The sequence below is a fragment of the Numida meleagris genome, chromosome 12 (genome assembly GCF_002078875.1).
Source record: "Numida meleagris isolate 19003 breed g44 Domestic line chromosome 12, NumMel1.0, whole genome shotgun sequence".
In the NCBI taxonomy this organism is placed as follows: domain Eukaryota; kingdom Metazoa; phylum Chordata; class Aves; order Galliformes; family Numididae; genus Numida; species Numida meleagris.
The window spans coordinates 8,084,344-8,097,876 of NC_034420.1; the positions used below are offsets into that span (position 1 = coordinate 8,084,344).

The 13,533-nt window shown below is 47.1% G+C and overlaps 1 long non-coding RNA gene across 3 annotated transcripts; it reads left to right on the forward strand.

Moving 5' to 3' along the window:
• LOC110405514 lies at nt 1,083–12,561 on the forward strand. 3 transcript variants are annotated; one of them, XR_002442914.1, is made up of 4 exons: nt 1,083–1,121; nt 4,943–5,053; nt 5,536–7,369; nt 9,110–12,561. It is a non-coding gene; the product is annotated as an uncharacterized LOC110405514 (long non-coding RNA). The 3 variants fall into 3 exon arrangements; XR_002442915.1 differs by having other exon boundaries at nt 6,325–7,369; XR_002442916.1 differs by lacking the exon at nt 5,536–7,369.

Here is a 13,533-nt window from a genome sequence, read left to right on the forward strand (position 1 = left end):
GGGCTGAACGCTGAACTGCTTGCCCATAAATCAGCACTAATGGTGAATACAGGTTGTGGAATGACACAACACGAGGGCAACAGCGGAAACGGAGTAATAGTTAGAGATAAAAACTGCTATCAGGACTCTATTTCTTCTCATATTTATCCTCCATCGATGAGAGTCTACAGTGACCCCCAGGTGAGTCCTGGTCCTGGGGTAATGGTCCCTTCTTGCAATGGGCTCAGGGCTTCTCCTCTTATTCCTAATTTTAGAAGGCTACTTCATAAGCTTATAGGAAAGGGAACTCTGTGTGCCGGAACATGTGCCCAGTTCTACTGAGTCCAAGAGGAAATTTGTTTTTTCCTGAGAGCTTTCTTATCAAATCTGCTGCATATCAAACCCAAAATAGCTTGTGTGGTTGCTGGTCAGAGAAAGCTTCCCCCAGCTTTGAGGGATTGTTCAAGAGCTCTGCGGTCTGAGCATGCCAATGTCCTGCAGCACGGCCACTAGCGTCTGTCTCTTTTGGAGCAGACTTCACAGGGTGGTGCAGAAAAGGTTATTTTTCTCAAGGGTTGCACCCTACATGGTCCCTAAGTACCTTGGTGAAAGAAGGAAATCACAAAACAGAAGTGGCTTAGGGTAAGCCCAGGCTTGTCTCATATCTCTGTTATGCCTCAGTCTGACCAGAGCCATCCATCTTCCCGCTTCATAGAGGCTGTGTCGTTGCAGTGGGAACTGTCGTGCAGTTTTGCTCCCAATGCTGAAGAAAATCCATGTCCTGAAAGAAAGGCAGTGGCTGTGTTATGCAAGGTCTGGACATGGAGATCCCTTGGAAGTGAAAGCATTGGCTTGAAATAATCACACTCAGAGCCCTGCATACATACATCTCTAGAACATACAAATATATTTATTTTGCTCATTACCACTGTAGTGGAAATGCTAAGTCACTGCTTGATCCAGTGATTGAGCACCTGGTGGGAAGGCAGGACCAACCCAGGGGAGCTCAGGTGCATGGGTGCTCCTGAGTGACCAGAAGGGGTGGAGCCAGGATCCACCCTTCCCAGACCTCATTTAAGGGTTGGCAGGGGGGAGCAAGGGTATTTTGCTGGAGATCCCTGTGTACCTGAGGCCTTCTGAAGGTAAGCAGCTTCTTTCCTAATTTCTGTGCCTGCTGCTGTTGTATTTGGGCAAACTCTTACTTGCTGCAGTGTAGAACATTGCTGCTCTGCTGTCATTGCTGTGCTTTCCATCACATTACAGCCACCAACAAATCTGCACAATTTTCTAGTAATGAGATGGGTGGTAAGAACTAAGAAGACAGTCACAGCTTTTGCCCCTTCACCCCAACCTGCTCCCAGCATGCGATGTGAACCCTGTTCCCCTATCCCTTAGATCTGGGGGGGATTTGCAGCATGTTCCCAGCCCACTTCACATACCCCACCTAGCATCCATAGGGTCACAGAATCATTAAGGTTGGAAGAGACCTCTAAGATCATCGGGTCCAACCACTGACCCATCCCACTGACCGTGTCCCTCAGTGCTACCTCTCCACAGTTCCTGAGCACCTCTAGGGATGGTGACTGCACTCCCTCCCTGGGCTGCTTCTGCCAAGTTCTGACTCCTCTTCCAGAGAATAATTTTTTTCCCCTAATATCCAACCTGAACCTCCCCTGCTGCAACTTAAAGCTATCACCTCTCATCCTATCACTGTTACTCCATAACCAGTCTCGTTTTCTCTGCTCACTGAATTCACAATTCAGGCTGAATTATGACCAGCCCATGAAAGCGAAAGGCACCGTGCCCCACGACCACCAAGTCTCTATGCCCACCCCAGCCCATTTTGGGATGCCAGAACAAACACTCCTTAAACAATGTCAGTAATCGCTTTTAGATGGACCATTGTGTGTGGCATTCATTTAGGAGATGCTATCTGTGAATGGTGTTTGTGTCATTAGTGTATTTTAAAAGCACGTGAGATTAAATCTTTGGCTAGTGTTTTTATTTGCTATAGTATGGTAATTGAATGATTTTAATCTTTGGGTGATTTTTTTTTAAATGCAGCTAGCCCTGAGGGAAATGGTGTAAAGCTTCCTTGACTAAACTTAGCTCTGGCAAACTCAAATTCACCCCTTCCACCAGCTCTCAGCAGAACACTCAATGTAAAAAGGGGTGCACATCCAACCAGCAACACAGAGGTTCAGTAAGTTCCAATCCAGTTCTAAAAGTGTGCGTTTTCTCCAGAAAACTTCTCTGACTTCTGCATGGCAGCAAGATGCTGTGGGGCACAGCAGAAGGCTGGGGCAGGTGAGCTGAGAGCAGTGATGAAGATCTCAGTGTATGAATTGACCGTAACGTGTGCTGGCTCCTTGCCCCCTCCTGGAGTAACAGCAATGTAACGCAGTGCTCCTGGTGCGTCTGTAAATAGTTCTGCCTTGAATCGGGCCCTGCCCAGGAGTTGATTCCTTACTTCAAATGTCAAAGTCATTTGGTTTCATCATCACTTGTGTAAGCCTCTGGTGGGAGTGAAATGCAGGGAGAGGTGTCCAGGGTGGCACTGGGCCACTGACCCCAAATGCTAGATGGTAGTAGATGTCCTGTGTAAGGACTAAGGAGGGGGAAGGCAGAAATGCCATTGAGGGGGCTCTGGATGGGTAGAGGACCCTCAGGCCCACACGATTCCAGCCACATTGCTCCTAGCAGCCCTGGGCTGTTCAGTCTGGGGGAGACCTGCAAGCGGCCTTTTGGTATCTAAAGGGAGCTGCAGGAAAGGAGGGGACAGACTCTTTAGCAGGATCTGTTGTAGATGGATGAGGGGAAATGATTTCAAACTAAAAGATAGGAGATTTAGATTGGATATAGGAAATAAGGTTTTTATGATAAGGGTGGTGAGTTGCCCGGAGAGGCGGTGGATGTCCTGTCCCTGCAGGTCAGGCTGGAGGGGCTGTGAGCACCTGATGGAGCTGTGGGTGTCCCTGTTCATTGCAGGGGGTTGGACCAGGTGGCCTTTAAAGGCCCCTTCCAACTCAAACGATTCCATGATTCTATGAACTATATGGAAGCAGAGGTGCAGAGGAGACCTGGTGCTTCCACGTCTGTCAGCTGCACCAACTATAGCCTTCCTCTGCCACATAACCCAGACAATTGTTTTTCATCCAGAAAAACCTTTGTCCCTTTCCAGGTTTGGAATTTTAGGGTGACTGTTGTTGATAGACACGGGCAAGACGGAAATGTTTTACAGGAAGGTATGCATTCCCTTCCCTTGGAAACCTCAGTTCATTCCTGTTGCATTAGTTCAGGCAGCTGTCTAGTTTGAGTGGGTGCAGTTTTGAAAGGGAAAATCCTGCTCGATGTCCAAAATAAACAACAATTAATATAGCTGTGTGAAAAGTAATTATGGGGGCCTTAAGTAAACCAAACTAAAATAAAGTAACCCAGCACCCTCATCCATCACCTGCTAGCAGCTGGACCTCTGCAGCTGCATTTCCCAGCTAAGGTGGGTGAGGATGGAGCATTGCAGCAGGTAACACAGCCCAGAGCGTACAGGGCAGCTGTTCTTAGTGATGCCTGGTGCCAAGCAAAACAGCCTTCTCTCCCAGCCCTAGCATGGGACCAGGAGGTCGCGGGGCTGTGCTCCATCACTCACTTCCCAGCCAAGCCACCAAACCTTGCTTTTCACCCAAGAATTTGAAGCTCATTAACCAAACAGCCCTTGCAGTCTGTGTTATTATTATCATTACGAGTGAGGTCAGCAGCTTTTGTGGGAGAAGCAGCAGCCCCTGGTTCACAGGAACTTCACTGAGGGCAGAGGGATGGAGGCGTCTGGGACAGTGCCGTGAGACCCAGCTCCCACCATCCAGGGAGAGGAGATCCAGGCATAGAATCACAGACTCACCAAGGTTGGAAAAGATCTCCAAGATCATCCAGCCCAACCATACACCTACCACCACCATGTGCCTTAGCACAGCATCCATTACCTTACAGGGCTGAGCCCCATTTGCAATTGTTTTAATTCTGTTTGTGTTTTCTCTGACAGCCCCTGTAGCCTTTTTCTTTTTTCTTTTCATTTCTTTTGCTTTTTTCTTCATTAAAACTATCTCTTTCATGCTTGGATGGCTCTAAAGCTAAAATCACTCACCTGGGAGCCCATGTCAGGAAGCAGCTTCCTTGTGTTGAACCCTAAAGAGGCAAACAGGAGGCATTTGTGCACTGAGCATGCAAACTGCTCTGCCATGCCCTTTCCTCAGCTGTACCAGCTCATCCATGCCCATTCTTGGGCTGCTCTCCTGCACATCTGAGTTCAATATCAGGACTATGGTACAGCCCCAGAGATCTGGATTTCTTTAAATGCAGGCATTTTCCTGGAGAATGGTTTCAAATTGTACTTTCCATAGATTAGACTTGCAAATATAATGCTGCCTTGTGAACTCCAACCACCTTCAGATGGTTTTCTCTCTATAGGCAGTGTCTTTTGCATCTCTTCTGCAAAATCTCTATTTGGCTTACCTACTTTATGCTGATATATTTGCTAAGCAAAATGAAAAGCACACCGTGGCTTTTTAGCATTGTCCTTATTTCTTTGTGAAGAACAAGCTCATTATTACTTAGCATTATGTAAATACTAATTAAATTCAAGAGCCAGCCATTTAAGAGAAGAGGAGCAGAGCAAGGCCATGCACTGTGAATGGGTCCCAGAGCAGCAGGGCTGGGGCAGGTCGGTGTGTACGTGGCTGGAAGAGCCTCACAGGGCTCAGGGCACAGGGATTTGGGAGATTTTGGCCAGAAGAGGTCCATCGTTCTCAGTGCTGGTAAATGGAATAGGACAGGAACTTCGTTAAGAGCCCTTCTACAGTAACAGGGGAAACACCCTCATTAGGAGTGCTGGCTTGCAGGAGGGCTATCTGATCTGTGCCATGTGCCTGTGATTATCCCCTTGACAAAAAATGTTCCTGCTAATCCCCAGCTTCCTGCTCCGGATGGTGACTTCAAAGCCGGCGTCAGCACTCGCTCCAGCAGCCAGGGCAGCGATAGCCTGCATGCAGGCTGGAGGGCACCGGGGACATCCATCCTGCAGGTAAAATCCTGGCAGTCCTGAAAGCTGCCATCTAGGCACGTGTTCTGGCTTTTCCTGACCTCCTGATGATCTTTAGGGACAACCACCTTCACCTTCCCCCGAAAGCCCTATGACCGAGGCAGTGTTCCCAGAGGGGCACTCAGCCCTGAGGCACAGCGCTGGTTGGCAGCACAGCAGCAGTGGTTGTGCACCTTCCCACCTCTGCCCTGTGTGCCCATGTCACCAAGCTGCCTGGGGCCCCGGGTGCTGCCACAGCTGCAGGGTGTGAGGAGGACTGTGGCTGCACCAGGAGCTGAGGTCTCATTTAGAAACCCACCCAGCTTGACATTGCTACTGTGTTAAATGAAAAATCCCTTCCCTCAATTATGGCCAATTGCTTCCTGCCTTTCGGCTCTACTGCAGCTGCGGCTGATCTCCAGGGGCCAGTGAAATGCTTGTGGGTTTGCAACAGTCTTAAAAATTGCAGAGGGTCTCTTTCCTAGGTGGTGAATGTGTTCATGCAGAGAGGAGAAAAATCCTCAGTCCTGAGCCTCTCCCTTGGCACAGAAAGCACTCTCTGAGCTCTCTTCCACCGCAGGAGCCAAATTTCTGGGACCTCAGGGGACAGTCCTGGAGCTCTTTCAGGGTTAGGTTCACCTGGGGATTTCTACAGTTGAATTTTGGAGGGAATTTCAGCATAGCTTTAAATAAGCGCTCTGCCACCAGTGCATCTCAGCTGGGACCCATGGCACTGGCTTCCCACCCATCCCCAGCCTGCAGGCAGCTTGCACAGCCTTCCCTGCTCTCCCAGCCTTCAGCTTCTGAACATCTTTTCAAGCAGAGCTCCATCCAGAGCTACATTAACACCCAGTCACCTGCATCTGAAAGCAAACACAAGGTGGATTCTAGACTTGTGGTGTGTGCGGGTGAGGAAGCTGTCTCCTTGGGATGCAAATGCTGTTCTCTTTCAATTGAAAGAAATGGTATGGATTTAATGCATCTTTCTAAGTTCCCTCCATCCTACTGAGGGAACACTCCTGAATTTGTTATCTGGGTTGTCTGCAGACCCGGATCTGCTATTCTTCATCAATAATGTGTTGGTTTCTCTCTGGAATGTCCTACCTCTGCTGTCAGTGGATGTTTCACATGGTTATCAGAGTTAAAGCCACAGCTCAAGCATGCCTAACCATCTGCCACATAGCTTATTGATTTGGAATAAGAAATGAAGGAGCCTTACGTTCTTGTTACCACTGTGCCCGTTACTGTTTTCTTACTCGTGTCTATGTATACAGTCACTGCTAAAGCTTGAAGGATTTAACTGGAAGCAAGCATACTTCATCTGGGAATGGGACAAAGCACTTCAGAGATCTGAGCCTTGCTTCAGTCACTTTTGGACCTGTCCCCAACAAATGTTTCTCCTGATAAGGACACAGCATTGTTAGCTTTGGATCCTTCACCTAAGGGAGAAGAGATGAGCATGGAGCTACTGCTGCAAATTATAAATCATGGATTTCCCAAAGGTCTATTGGCAGTTGGGCTTCCTGAACGGTTTGAGACATTGCTGACAGCTCCCATTTGTGCAGTGGTTCAACAAAGGGTGGTTGCTTTTTCTGCTCTGGGAAAGTAAGTGAAGAAGAGGATCCAGCAGCAACTGCATGACTGGATTGCCCATAGCTCACCCTTCCTCAGCTCTGAATGCCTCTCTCGAGTCCCAGGTCTGCAGGCTCCTCACCCTGCAAATTGCAAACAGGTTTCCAATCACTATGCTGGTGGTTAGGAGGAAAATAGGATGCCTGCAGTTGTCTGAGGTCTCACTCATACATTAAAGTGAGTTTTGAAGTTCTGCCAAGTCAGAAGGATTAGGAAGGTATTCTTTTTTTAAATCTGTTTTTCATAGATTGTTTTTATTTGTTGTTTGGCATAGCAGCACTGTAGATCTTTCAAGGATTGAATTGAGTGGGTCAGTGTCCTTTGTAAAAACGCTGTCATGAGCTGGGACTAGGGTCTGGTACAGCAAGGAAAGAAGAGGGATAATGGAAAGAGACAAGGAGATGTGGCAGCTGTTCTTTCTTGTGCTGAAGGCTCTTCAGCATTGAGTTGGCCTGGATCAGGAAGAGATGAAGGTGGGTGCTGCTGGTGGAGGCTGCTCACTACCCATGTCCCTCAGTGCCACATCTCCACGGTTCTTGACCACCTCTTTGAGCATCCGGTGCCAATGCATCACCACTCTTTCTGAGAAGAAATTCTTCCTAATCTGCAGCCTGAACCTCCCCGGTGCAACTTAAAGCCGTTCCCTCTAATCCTATCAAGTGCTTCTCTCTGCTTCAGTGCCTGAAGGTAAGCAAGTACATACATGCCTGCACCCAAATTAACATGCAGCACCTCAGTGTCTGCTTGCTGATCCCTACACATCGTTTTACACTATATTCAGCACAGCTATCTGATACTGATTAAAAACCCTTTTGATTTTGTTGTTTAGGATGAAAGAGGAGAATCAAATGGAGTGATACGCTGCTCTAAGTGGTCTTTATTGGAACTAATGGGTTTTAGAGTAGCTAGGATCTGGAATACAAAGAGACAAGTTTAGGAAAAATGAGGGATCCATCCAAGGCTGAGCACTAGTCTTGTATAGTGTTCCTGTAAAGTGATTTGAAGAGGGGAAACCGGAAGACTGAGAGTGTGTCTGAGATGAAATTCTCTGAAAGAGTGCACTTGGTGCAGAGCTTGCACAGAAGCAACGCAGCCAGGCTGCAGTCCCATGTGTTCGGGCATGTCAAGTTGCAGTGGGAGTTATGCTCATAGCACTGCCTCCATGTCAGGAAGGAACAGGACCTGCATTGGTGCCTCATCTCAGTGTTGGTCTGCTGCTTCTCCAGGGCTTTAAGCCAAGGCACATGTCAGCAGGGGTAACAGTGGCAGGAGAGGAAGAAGTAATCTGTAACACAAGGCAATGTATGCAAGGGTGGCAAGCTGGAGTTATCTAATAATTGGGTTAATTCATTAATGCCCAGTCAACACCTAACATAATGAGCTGTTCAGGTTTCTCATTGCCTGTTTTATGGCTCATGTTCTTGGTATGAACTTTGTGACCTCTCTGCCTCCGTAAAGGTTATCTGTGTTGCAGCTTCTTGTCACAGACCTCCTGGTTATGCTCTATTCCACATCTCAGTGGAGCTCGACCTGACAGTCTGTGCAATTCTGATCTGGATTTGAAACTCCTAAAATTCTCAGGATAGAAGGACTGAAAATCAACTCTTTCTTTTGGATTTCTGTACTGTAACTCCATCTTCAAGGGATAGAATATGCTACAACAGAGGAATGATTAGGACATTATCTGGCAGTGCTCCTAGTAATGAATTATCATCATTTCTGACCATATAGGGTATTAAGGCTCACAGTCCAAAGCTTTTATTAAGAAAGCAGCATGAAATCTATATTTTGCATGCGATAAAACTTTATATTTGCAAGCACTGAAATGAACTTGTGGCTGTATATTGTATTGAGAAATTGCTCCTTGCATTTTAACTTGTGTTTTGCAAAATGCAAGGAAAGCACCTTTCAGCTACATAATGTTCCTGAAGAAGCTAAAGCACTTACATAGAAGAAAAAGTGAGCTAAAGTAGGGGGCTGATATCACTTTTTGTTTGCAGTGATAAAAGCAAACCTGAATGGATTTCTGAGTTCCAGGAGTGATGTTTCATTTTATGAAATGTAGGTGCATAAAAATTGGGTACTTCCTGCTTTAGACACAAAGCACAATAAAGTTAATATAGGAGCACTAAGGTAAGATCTATTCTATATGGCAAAATTAGGTTTGTTTTCCATATAAAGGCAAGATTAAGAAGTGCTGCCCTGTAGATGCTTGGTTATGATAAGAGTGTATCTGACTTAATAACTAGATGAAGTGTATGAGAGCTGATTTCCTCCATCCAAAGCCCATATTAAAGGAGCTGGAAATGGAAACAAGATCATTTACCCATTCCAGGCATGCAGTGCACACAAAATAAGTTTTCATAGCATCTGTGGATGTAAAAGCTTGTTCAGCTATATTAATTATTCCTTGATATCCTTCCTCAGGTGTCCTCAGAGAACATTCTTCCTCCTGAGATGTGATTTTGTGATTTTTTTTTTTTCTTGGGTTGAAGGCCAGTTAGGAGAACAACAAAGTGACATCTGGGAATACACGGCAAACTCTTGTACTGAATGGACGTTCCATTGATGCTATAGGAGATCATACTCAGCATAGTGCCTGTTACCATATCGCCTAGATTTTGAACATTCAAAGCTGGTCTGGATACGGTTTGAACGTGCAGAAAACCTCAGGATTCGTACAACACACTTGGCCAGGACACTGGGCAGCGTCAGCCTCATCCCAGGACTCTGCTGCAAGCTTCCCAGCCTTGTGCAGAATGTCTGAAGATTCTTTCAAGTTTGTACATGCTGACGTAAACAGAGCCCCTCGCTGCGGAAATAAAACTGAAGGGAATTTCTGGCACCGTTCAGAATGATGCATAGTTTTGTGGTGACCTCTCCATAGCAAGCACAAAGTTCTGTCTCTGCTTGGCACCAAGTGAAATGTTTGGCATGACTTGAAACACCCTGAGGACCAAAGTCACCTCTTAAGGTCTTTGTCCCCACTGATCCCTGCGGAAGCAGCAAAAAAGCATCATTGCTCTTTTTTTAATCCAAGAGAAGCTGAACTATGGAAAGGTTAACTGAGTTTCTCAGGGACACATAGGAAATCAATAGAAGAACAGAGCCTCCAAGCCGTATTTTCTAATTGTCCTGTGCACGCCCTTACAGAAACCTTAAAGAAGGTTTCATCTTATGATTCTATGATCCTATTGCCGAGCAGGTGCTGGGCTGCCCCAACTGCATGGCTGAGCATCCGTGGCTGCTGGACAGCTCCAGCCCCACCTCGCACCCTCAGCTCTCCCACCTGCAGGCTGCCCCGTGGTTTCATCTCGTTTCCTGGAGTGCAGAAATAAAGAAAGCTCTGGAGTTCCGCAGCAGTCTGACAGCAGTTGACCTTTATATGATAAGCAATGTTCCTCAGCAGCGCGCATCGGCTTGCATCAGTTTACATTTATTTTGCTTGTGACTTGTAAGCATCCAAAGTGAAACCGATTGGATGGGACAGGCGGAATCTCAGCATCTTGAAGTAATCTGTAAGGAGCCAGCAGCAGAGTCGTTAGACAGCAGTTTCTACAAACAGCTTTGGGGAATTTGTCTGTGCTAAAGACTGTTCTCATGTCGGAGGATTGAGGAAAGGCTTGGCCAGTAGGATTTTGTTTGTCTTGGAAGATCTCCGGGGAATCACAGGGTGAGCTGGAAGAGACTGGTAGAAATGGCCCCATCCAAGCTTCTATGTGAGCCACTGGGAAGCTGCTGCCCTTCCAGCATCCCTCTATCTCTTCTGACTAACCCACTGCTAGATAGTGAAGTCATGGACCCCTCCTCTCTACATTTATCAAAGTACATAACATGTTTCTTCCTGTAAAAATGATGAAATGCCACCAAAATCAGGGCATGATTTAGGGACAGAAATGCAACTTGAAAGCTTCAGCAATGTGCTCTGCACACTGCTTACTGAGACATGGGATACTAAATAGTCTTTTAGAAGTCCTTACAGGTGAATTAGCCATGTCGCTGACCTATGTGTGCTTAGTGCGCTGCAGGCACCTTGAGCAGAGGCAGTGCCCATGCTGATGGGAAACCTCCACATGTGGCACTTGGGGCTGTTCTGATGAGACCAGTACATGCACAGGACATGCTCAGCCTCCCACAGGTCAAGGAGGTCAGACACATGAATCAGACCTGGTCTGGAAGCATGAAGCATAGAGGAGGGGCTTGCCAAAATCTGGAAAGCTTTGGGATGTGGGGGCTTGGAATGTCCTTACCCCCACCCTGTGTGTGTGACCTGTTCCTTCAGGCAGTTCCTTTCGGCATGATCTCTTCTACGGAGCTTTCCCAAGAGGACCCAATGCACACAGAAGCACGTTTGCACATACAGAAAGGAGGGACAAGGCTCCAGCCTTGACTCGTGCCCAGGTGGCTCCCAGTAGTGCTGCACTGGGGACATCTGCCCCCCCCAAACAGACAGTGAGGCACTTGTGTGGCACTGAGCCTTGGCCCAGCTTTATCGGTTCCTTCACTGTGATGACTCAAAGGAAATACCAGCCACCTTTGAGGCTGCAGTGAAGTTCTGTCAGCTCGGCCCTGCTCCAGTCCCAGCAGAAAAAGAGCAGCATCTCTCCTCTGAACCCAGGGCAACGCGCTCTTCTAGGCATTAGCCGCTGCATTTATTTTCATTTGCTGTTGTCAGAGCAGGACAGCAGGATTTGGCCTTTTGGCAGAGATGCTGGCTGTGTTTTATGAGACTGCAGCCTCCCAACCTCAGGAATCTGTCATGCGGTGATTTGGTTCCATGGGGAAGACTCGGATGAGTCAATTCATCATCGCAGCCCCCTGGCTTATCACCACACAGCCCAGGTGGGAGAACTGGATCAGGAGAACTGTTCTGAGTGTATTGCTTAAGAGGATTGTCACTGTGGGATTAGGGCTAGAACACTCCATTGCCACGTTACCTCTTGTCTGAGGCAACAGTGAACAATGTACTCTGGAAGGGTCAGTAAGACATTCCTTCACGTTTTACATGTGGATATGGGTGTAGATACTGGAGATCCAATAATGCAGTGATGAAGCAGAAAAATGTTGTTGTTTTTTTTTTTTAATATGGGTTGGGCAGTATTGAGTGGGTTTTGGTACTAAAAGGAGAAAAAGCAGAAAGATCATTTAAAAAAAAAAGGTTGGCAAGTTTTTTCTGTTTGCTTAGATCTTAATTAGAATTTAGTAATTTAAATCAGAATATAATGTGTTTGTCTTGGTATTAAATGATGCCAGTGGCATGTCAGCATAGCAATGCCATCAACTACTACTACAATAAGTAGTTTTTCACTCAGGTTTGTAGTCATGACCATAGCACCTGGGTATCTAACCAAGAAATGTGCATATTCACACCCTACCTGAGACAAAACCTGGAGATTCTGATGATTTCCTGGGTGTTTTCCTGCATCAGCCACTATCCACAACATAAGCATTATCAGCATTGCAGCACACCTGTAAACTGGGGCTCAAGCAGTCCTGCTGCTCTCCCCACACTCTGTAGCTCCACTTGCCCAGCCTGTGAGTCTTCCCATCTCTCCATCCATCCCCTTCTGTCTGACATCAGTTCCCTCCTTGTGGTTTTGCCCACTGCCAGCACAATTTACATTGATCTTGACAGATTGTCTGTCCATCCCTTTGAATTTCTGCGTGTGTTCTGACTTTGAAACAATTCTGCACGTAAGCACTTGGCCACCAGCGAGCTGATGAGACTGAACTGCTGTGAACCCAAACGCATATGAAGCAGCTCTGGAAAAGGGCAAACCAGTTTTTACCACGCAAAGCAGGATGTAGCACTTTGGAGAGCTTCAAGCAATAAAGCCGTCATCTCTCCTGCCCTGCTCCCACAGCACAGAGCTCGCTTTCCAGGAAGAAGAGGAACAATGTGCTGCAGCAAAGCGGTCAGTTGGAGGACAGGGACAGGCAGTTCCATTTTGGGCAGTGCATTGTGCAGGCATCCTTCAACCCACTCCCCCGGGATGTCCATTCACTGTGACCCCACAGTAGAAGATACCCCACAACAGAAGATACCAAGGGCTGACCAAGAACTTCCCATGGATCTGTGGAACAAGAGAGAGTTAACACCTGGAGCTCAGGAATTGCGGTGCTGGGTTGGGTTTTGCTGCCTGTGAAGCCATTGGGCTTCCCTTTATCTAGGGGCCTCCCAAGGAGTTTGTATAGAGCACTTTCAGTGGGCATCCCAGGGCCTTCCTAACTGGGCACTCACCAGCACGGCCAATGAAGGGCTAAAGACAACACACTAAGTGAGAAATGTCTCATAGCGTTTCTGTTTTGATGGAAGCCACCATTTTATGGGGAGGTCATTCCCACTGAGCAGGTTTGACACCAGCAGAAGTGAATCCTTGGCCGGTGGCATACTTGGTGGAAAATCCCAGAGGTTTTTGTCCTCCCTGCCCTGGTGGCTTTCTGCAAATAAGCTGTTGCTTCTACAGCTTCTTCCTGTTCTTCCTGATCCTTCTCCATGCTTGAGAAGAAAGTAGTAGGTTCTCAGAGCAGGAGTGTTGGTGGGGAAATCTTTCCTTAAGCTCAGCGACACTTCATAGAATAATAGAATCATTAAGGTCATCATTAAGACCACTAAGATCATCAGGTCCAACCACCAGCCCATGTCTGTGACCACTCTAAACCATGTCCCTCAGTGCCACATCTACCCTTTTCTTTAATTCTTTTCCAGGGATGGTGACTCCACCACCTCCCTGGGCAGCCCATTCCAGTGCATTACTGCTCTTTCAGAGAAGAAATTCTTCCTAATGTCCAACCTGAGCTGACAAAATAGTTACAGCAGGAAAGCTGTCAGAACTTTGAGAAGTGCCTCA